Source organism: Lactuca sativa, chromosome 6, assembly GCF_002870075.4.
Source record: "Lactuca sativa cultivar Salinas chromosome 6, Lsat_Salinas_v11, whole genome shotgun sequence".
In the NCBI taxonomy this organism is placed as follows: domain Eukaryota; kingdom Viridiplantae; phylum Streptophyta; class Magnoliopsida; order Asterales; family Asteraceae; genus Lactuca; species Lactuca sativa.
The window spans coordinates 171,480,002-171,489,541 of record NC_056628.2 but is presented as its reverse complement, the minus strand read 5'-3'; the positions used below and the strand labels follow the sequence as shown (position 1 = coordinate 171,489,541).

Sequence of the window (9,540 nt, the reverse complement as noted above, 5' to 3'; positions counted from 1 at the left end):
TTTTGAAAATTTGGCTGTTCATACCCAAATTCGAAAATGGACTGACTTTGCTGAGAAATTGAAGAATATGCATTTCAGGCCCCTGTAGCTTAAGCGAATTGACGCTTTCTACCCAGATTCAAAAAGGAGGAGTTTTGCATTTTTGGCTGTTTTGGGCGCACCGGGTCACTGTAGAATTTTGAAATTGACAATTTCTACCCAAATTTGAGAAATTTTGCCAAAGGCGGCCCATAAACGAAGCTAAAAATTGAAGATTTTTTGGATTTTCCAGATTGAAGCACAAAGTTTATGCCACATGTTAAGGGGGAGTTTTGACACGAAAAATTTCGAATAGAGCACGTTCTCTTTCCTTGATGGTTTTATAATCAAATTTTGATTATAAAAAGGGGGAGAAATTTATATGGAAAATTGAGGTTGAATTTTTCATAATACACGAACTTGAAGTCTGAAGTGACCTTGAATTTTTGAAGTTTGTGAAATAATGCAATTGGAGATTCGGAAGTGATTTTTGTTCGAGATGGGTTTGAATTTATTGAAGATTTTCGGGGTGTGTTTTTATGTTCAACTTTAGGTGATTATTTGGAGTTTGAGAAGCTCGTGATCATTCATTGATGTTCGGTTTGTATGGTCTCACATCCTAGAACCCAAATTGAAGAATCATGGAAGAATTGAAGATATGAAGTTCATCTCAACATGTGTCACGCTTAAGGCTCGGATCGCATAGTTGCTCGATTTTGGAAGATTTGAAGTGGGTCATCCATTCCTAACTTTGAGGGGGAGAATGTTGCGGTACAAAGTTATCCATATATGACTTTGTAAATGGTTTGACTTTTGTAGACCCACTTGCATGTGGTGCTTTAGCCTTGTGACGTGAGAGATAGAGAGTGAGAGAGAGACATGTAAACACCTCTATATAAGGTGGGTTTATTCCACATGTAGAGGTGTGCTTGAGAGATGTAAAATTGAGTGTGTAAGTGTGTGTTATTTATGTAGATTTAGATCTAGATCCCTTTTTGTAACACCATACATAATTGAATGCATCTCTTAAACACCGAAATCACCGTGTTCATTTTGTGTTCTTTAATTCTGCATGCCATTTCAAAGTTCATAATTCACATCACCTGAGATGTGGGGTAGTCCAACTACTTATTCTGACCACCAAGTAAATTTTAGCGAGCATCTCCGTTGGGCTTGTTTAGTCCTAGTCAGCATGGTGCATTTCTGGGACCACCACATCATCATGTAGGCTCAACGCCACATGGCATACCTCTTGAAACTCTTACATGTGAAGACCTACAAACACTTTTTTCTTTGGGTGTTGCTGCTTATGCATAGATATGATTATTATTTCATATCATAATATAAACTTGGCACTTGTTTCTTTTTTAGCTTGTTCATGTCTTTTGTCTATTGCTCATCTGAATGGTGAGTGAAATGTGACATTTATCATCTAATTGAGGACTTAATAACCATGTTCTTTATGAATTATCAGTTGTATCAGTTTGAAGTTTTAACCAAAGTCTACTTATATAAAAATTTGGATGTTGGTGTATTGACTAGTTCTATTACCTTTATTGATTCCACTCCTTTCTAATTTCATTACATACAATCCAACTAGATAAATCAACAAGAAAACCCATGTGATTTACTATTTATTGTAATAATATCATCTTCATTAAACTCATTTTGGATATCACTAACTTCTCAACCTATATAACTTCCTCAAATTAAGCTCTTTTCAAGAAAAAAAAGTCATCATCACCTTGGTAAACCACGACACATGCATCTTATAAAAGGATATATCACCATGTACTTTTGATGAGAGTAATCTTTTCACCATTATACTCCTTTACGATTGCTTCATTTCAGCTTAGAAAATTACCAACCATGTTTTATGTTCAAAAGACCATAATACCCTTGTTTTGAATTAAGGCAACCATGTACTCCTTTGTCTTTTGTTGCAACTTTTTCCTTTTTTTTACCAAATACCCATGAAATTATTACACATTTTGCAGCATAATCTTCATGCAATGTTGGCATATTTTAAGAAACCATCGGTCCATGAGGTTACCCACAAAGCATGACTACTGACTTTGTTCCTAAACAAAAAAAACACTTTACCTTATAACCTTATTTGATTGTAGTAGTATAACGACACACATTTTCACCCATAATAGTATAATGAAATACATCTTTACTGTTGGTGTTCGGCATCATCTCATAATTTGATGCAGTCCGTCTGACCCGAATAACCCCATATAGACCTTCATTTTTGGAGAGGGCCTTTATAGCCACCAATCAAAACTACATCGAATCCTTCATACATCTTTAATCTCTTATTACAAAAAAATTAACCAACTTTTTATTCCCACATCAAGATCGGTTTTCATCTTCCAAATCTTCTTCTTTTGAAGTTGCATTCTCATCCTCATTTATATCAGCTGATTCATACTATAATCATCTTCATCATATTTCATTATCAACCCCACACAATAATCATAAACTTTGTTGGGATCAATCTCAAACATCACCATCTTGATTTTATTTTCTATAACAAGATGACGGTAACAGAGGAAATTTAACAAAACCTTTTTATTGATCCCATACACACACATCGTTATTTGTATCTAAAATCTTTTCACCTGGATCTAAAAATACACAAACAACATCTACATAAAACTTCATCTTCTTGAACTTTTTTTTATTGATTTAAGTGATATCAGAATTCTTGAATCTTATAAAATTAATCTTCATGCTTAATTGGAATTTAGTGAATTATGTGAAATCAGAATTCACTTGAAAAATCCGCTTTTATGTGTTCTAATTCGAAATTGTGACCAAGAAGAATACAGATGGCTATTTTTTTTCAAATACGGTGATGATCACAAAAGGATTCGAATACAAGAGTGCAACCAACGAACTATGATATGAAATTAAGCTAGTGATAGATGATATACACACATTCCATATGAAATCAGAATTCTTGATCGAACATCCAAATCAAATACTAGAAGCAATTCTTATAAGGGTTAATCAATTAGGAGTCAACAAAAATCAACAAACGAAAATATTTAGGAAGGATACGGTAGTTTATTTTAAGGATTATTCACGTAAAAGTTTTTCACATGAAATCAGTAAGCAAGCGAAACCGTTTTGGATATAGGGTACCTAATGTTATATACCCTCTAGGGTATATTCACTTTACCATATATATATATATATATATATATATATATATATATATATAGAGAGAGAGAGAGAGAGAGAGAGCTAGGTTCAAATATTGATTGACATCTATTATGTGGACGTGTAGATAATACTATTATGTGAGAATTACAAAGAAAATATGTTGTTTGATAATATGATTACGTTCAATCTTATATAAATATTTTAATTATTAAGCATTTTTACTAATTAAATTTTGTATAAGGTTATTGTACACCTTTTTTAATTATTCTCATTCTGTCATAATGTTATCAGGATGTTTATTGAATCGTATTCTGTAATAATTAAAATAAATAAAAAAAAACGATGAATGAGAACAAAAATGGATTAGAATCGGTGAGAATCCATTAAAATAACAATAGTTTTATGAGATTGAACGTATTCACAATACTAAACAACATATTCTCTTAGTAATTTTCATAAAATAGTATTATCCGCACGTCTACACAATAATTGTCCGTCCATATTATAACCTAGCCCGATATATATATATATATATATATATATATATATATATATATATATATATACTAGATACGTTTTAGGCCCGTGCTAAACACCACCCATGAAAGGTAATATGAGTCTTTCTTTTACCATTGACTGAATCTTTAGAGAAATGATTGTTCATTGATATTATAGCCGGTGGATTTTAAGTATGTTGTCATTATCAGTAAAGAAAAAACTATATTGATATTATTGGAAATCCAAATACCAATTAATACTACGAAACTGTGATCTCAAGTTGTGACGAAGGATTGTTAGATAAGAAAATGTATTTTTTGGCAGATTGAAAAAATAAATAAAAAAAAAGACACTTCTTTCTACACATATGCAGTGAAAGAGCTAGACTTTCATATGGAGGCATTGCTATATTTTCAATGGATATAGTCAATCCGCAAACTTTTCCCAAATCTGTATTATTTAAGGTAAGGGCAATAGTACATTTGTATGATGTAACAGAACTTGGATTATTTCTTTCCATATATATTTAATTGTATAGCTAAAACATAATTTAATTTAAATGCACAAATATATCTATCACCTCTCATCACTAAAAAGTTTGCATAGATGGGGTAATAGTATCCAACCTTAATAGATAAATTGTTACATGTTTGTGGATTTTCTACAATCATAATTACCAAAAAGTCTAACTAACATTTATATTAACCCTATTATTTTTTTCAACATCACGTTATGTATGTCATAATTTAAATATTATGAGATTTCATCACTGCTAGATTTTGATAATTTGCATCCTTGAAGGTTACCAATCCAACTTCTCCATATTTTGACACCTGTCAAAAAAAAATCTTTTGAGCTTTTAGGTTGGGCAAGATCTTTTTTACAGGTTCCATCTAATTATTTGGGCTTAAACTTTTGACATTTCATTTGGCATGATTTCTATTTGGTGTCCTTTGAAACATAAACAAAAATAAAACCGTAGTTTGAATTTGAAATGGGCGAGTCATCTACTTCCTGCGTTTTATTTGTATTGTCATGCCATGTTTTGGACAGTTGCCCTGTACCATGGATACCACTAATTTTGTCAAAGACCTATGGATCTTCTTTACAAACAATTATATCTAATTCCCATCTTTGTCCCTTCTTATATTTTTATTTGTTTCCGAGGAAACAAATAGAGCTCATGCGAGATATAGAGGAATCGGTTGAAAATCTAGCATACACCTATGTCTCCTTCCATTTGTTTTTTCTCTGTAAATACACAATGGTTGTATCGCAAACATTTTTATATTTAAACTGATAACATGATACTATTTAAACATTTAACATTGACTACTTCATTTTTAGTGTCAACTTAAGAAGGATATCCATAAACATAAAAATGAATAAATAAAATGTGTGAAGATATAAAAAGAAAAGTAAAATAATAATTAAAATCATCTCAAGTGGTGGTTGTTGTGATGCTATGAAATAAAGAAGAGTAACAAGTTCTACTTAAAAGTGGAGAAAAAATTTTCAAAAAAAAATTTTTTCATAAAAAAGAATAAAAAGTATTCCAAAATAAGATTCTTACAGATGTGTTGAGTTTATCCACGTCAACTTTTTGATGACCCTCAAAAAACATCCAAACATGTGGCAACATTTGCAACATATAATTTAGTTGTGTGTCCCTATAAATCCCATCAAACATGCAAAGAAACTCTTTGTAATGTAGGTGGTAGAAATCCCTCATAATTTGTTGGTGTTGAGGCATTAGAATAATAATGAGCAATATGTTTCCCATGATTCCTATAACAATATTTACCTGTATTCATAATGGTCGGGCCACACTCAACGAGCTTTGCTATAATCCTAATACCCATCTCTATCCCTCAAAGTCCATGCTTAGCTGTTAAAAACTTAGAAGTCATATTCAGTAAATCTTTGTTTTGACATTTTTTTATCAAGAATCAGGATGTACATCATACCACATCTTAAGCCATAGCTCTTGCATAAAAATTGGCAATCTCACAATTGTAATATGATTTTTTGCAAATAAACAGCCAAATCCATAGCCACACACATACATCAACATTTCTCAATTAAGACTAAAAGATCGACACATCCCCAACATTAAAACCTTAAATCAAAGAAAAAAAAAATGTTCATGAAAGGCCTAATTAACCCTACATCACTAATATCCTGATACTAATTCGCAGAAGATTGTACTTTTACTTTATTTGTTACATAATGGAGATCGAAGTGTGATTACCATAAGATATGCACTGAAGGGTAGATTAAATTGATTACCATACTCAAATCGGCATTGATGAGAATCACAAATGTGAAGAACATTGATAGGGGCATAAGTAACTTACAATATAAATGATCAATATCACCGGATCAGAAAGGGAAAAGGTCATTACTATTCCCGTATATGTAAATCCCATTACACCCATTTAAACTTTTAGCAAAAATGTGAAATTAATTTGCCCCTAACTCCCTATTTGCTTCGGTTAGAGCTTTTGTAGGCTTTCCTTTGCATTTGTCATTAGATGGGGCCAATTTTGAGATCTCATAACCCTTTTATTAAATTGCAAAAAAAAAATGATTTTGAGGGATATATAATACCATAGAACGAACACCACCACCTTGCACATTGTCGTCGTACACAGCCAGCACCAAAAGATGGAAGATAAAGGAAACCCTAATTTCAAAAATAAGATGAAGATGAACGGAGGCTTTTAGAAAAGTAATACACCGGATGGAGGGTTAGGGTTTGCAAGAGACGTGTAAGAATAAAACATATGATAAGGAGCGGTGGTTATATACTGGGGGAGGAAACAGGAACAGGTGTGACGGTATAGGTATGCCTATAGAAGAAAACGTCGTGTATGTGGTGATTCGCAGCCATAAGGAACAAGATGCGGTGGGAATCCAGTTTGATGTCAATGGCGTCGTTTCAGAAGGTGTGATGTGTCGTCCTAAGAACCGTATGAATTTGAAAATGGAGCCTGGAGAAAAAAAAAAGGTTTTTTTTATATAATATATATATATATATATATATATATATATATATATATATATATATATATATATATATATATATATATATATATATATATAGTCAATAAGATCTTATGTACGTGGTGCTGGGAGTGTGGAAGAGAGTTTGACCAAACAAATATGTAGTTTTAGCTGTAAAATTTGGCTTTAGAGTTGGTACAACTTGTTTGAAAATGAAGTGTTTGTATGTTTGCATGCATCATATTAGCTGTAAAAATTAGCCAGAAAATCTTTTGAACAAACAAATATGTCGTTTTCATCACAATGACTTAAAAAAGAAACTTTTATGACAAAACCATTATTTTCAAACATTCGGATAACTAAAGTTGAAGCCATCACACGTTTAGAATAAATCTTTTAGGAAACTTTCTCTAGAATATAAATTATAATGTTTTATTTTAGCATATAAAAGTATTACTGTATTAGAGGCATTATAAAAGTATTACCTTGACTTGTGCATAATCTTTTTATATCTATAAGAAAAAATACAGCAGTCAAATCAACAAATTTAAAAAGAAATATATGTTTAATTGAGTTAAACGTAAAATATTTATAATTCTAAAGAAACAAAATTAAAATACACTCCAAAGAAAAAACACATGTAAGTGGAACCCAATCTTCTGAAAACCCGTACACGTTCCCTTTTTCCCCACGGATATATGCAAAAGTTGACAAATGTTGGTGGGTCCCTATTAGTAAAAGTCCAAAAATACCAACTATACCATACTACTATTGCCGTATAGGGTTATGCTCCAAGGTCCAAAGAAATTCTCAAAAGTCCATAAATTTATTAATTATTACTCATAAATGGACATTCATGTGAGAATGGATATGTACCAATTCAACCCTTGAAAAACCATTACAATCTTCCTATAACTAAGATTAAACTAAATTCTAATTTTCAAGAACGACTTTTTATTTATTAAATAATTTAATTTTTTTTTCGAACGGCAAGTTGACATTAAAACAGAAACTAGCCAGAGGCTAGAATATACAAACTTTGAAAGGAAAGAAACAGACAAGAAAAAGAAACAAAACAAAACAATACATACGGGAAATTGACTACAATCTAGTGTAACATTCGAGAACAGGATCGCAACACCAGTCAGCCAATCTAGGGGGTTCACCATTTCTTTTCCTTGCATTGAACCAGAACGTAGACTTAGATTGTACCTCATAGACCAGCACTGAGAGAGGTTTAACACCTGAGGAGTGTGCCTTCAAATTCCGGAAAGTCCAAACCACCCATAAAAATACTAGCATAATCCCTTCGTGTATGTTTGACAGCCTCTTGTGGCCCTTCAGCAATTTTTTACAATTTAGAAGATCCCCAATCGATTGGATATTTGGGTCCATCAGTCGCCACCAGTAGGATATTCTTTGTCATAGTTCTTTTGCTATCCCACATTCAATAAAGAGATGGTTCTCGGTCTCTGGAGCTTCACTATAGATTTTGCATAGGGTAGATGTTGTGATGCCTATTTTTGATAGATTAGTCAGTGTTAGGAGTCACCCGTGCCTGATTCGTCATGCTAGTATATATTTACATTAAAAAAATATTATTAGACATTAACATTTAAATAATCAAATATGTTATAATATGAGATATATTATCGAACAAATAATTAAGAAAATGAATTAACTAATTTAAAGATAAAAATCAATTAAAAACTAAATATAATTAAAATGAAATGATTTAGATGTACAGACACAAAACTTTAAGAAATAAAAAAAGACAAAGAGTTAATAAATATTAAAAGGTTTGTATTATATAGTTATATAAAATATAAATCATTCCTAATAAATGAAAATAATTTTGTCACATGTCACTTTCTTATTAACTTGGACACATGTCATTTTTTGGTATTTTTAAATAAATGTTTTTCCATTTGTTATTTTCTCATTTTTTTATATTTTCTTAATTAACACATCAATTAATAATTGCATTAATTGAAAACAACTAATAATTACAATATCACTCATACAATATTTAATATGTTTCTTTTTAAATTCAAATTTTAAAATTTACATTTCAAATCTAAAATTTCAATTTTAAATAAATTTTTGTTTAAACATTTATACTTAATTCTTTTTGTATTATCTAACCGGTATAAGATACGGGTCATACAACTAATTATATATATATATATATATATATATATATATATATATATATATATATATATATAGGGGTAAGATCGGTTGAGAACTCATAGTTTCCCAAGAACCCGAGAACTAAAAGTAGAGCGTTAAATCAAAACTAATTCATTATGGACATGATCGTAATCTTATCAATCTCATTTAATGTTTAATTTTTTGTGTTATTGTAAATATTAATAGAAATGTCTAAAAAATTGCATTATAAATCATATTTTCGGATTTTTTTTTAAATAGTGTTTTTCAGATTTTTTTTTTTATAAAAAGTGTAGATTTTTTAATTTTTTATAGAAAACATGAAATTTGAAAAAAAAAATTGAAAAGAATATTTTAAAAATAAAACTGGAATTTTTTTTTAAAGAATTTAAAAATCAATAAAATTAAAAAAAACTTGAATATTTAAAAAATATTATAATTTTTTAACCAAAAAATCAACATTTTTGGTACATTTATGCATATTTTTACAAATGCATATATGCATATTTCATATATTATAATATTTGTATGGAAATAATAAGAAAACTCATTTTATTTACTAATCTTTAAACACAATACAATAAGTATTTTATTCGATACAATATAAAATATAAAAAAACAAAAAAAAAATACTACAAAATTTGATAGAGTTTTCATGTCTTCATGTCAATATGT

At 30.1% G+C, this 9,540-nt stretch overlaps 1 long non-coding RNA gene across 1 annotated transcript; it reads right to left on the bottom strand.

Moving 5' to 3' along the window:
* Nucleotides 1–4,292: 4,292 nt before the first annotated feature.
* LOC122194644 (uncharacterized) lies at nucleotides 4,293–6,689 on the bottom strand. Its single transcript, XR_006184003.2, has 4 exons — nucleotides 6,298–6,689; nucleotides 5,492–5,575; nucleotides 5,261–5,357; nucleotides 4,293–4,520 (listed from the first exon to the last, which is right to left on the bottom strand). It is a non-coding gene; the product is annotated as an uncharacterized LOC122194644 (long non-coding RNA).
* Nucleotides 6,690–9,540: the final 2,851 nt, after the last annotated feature.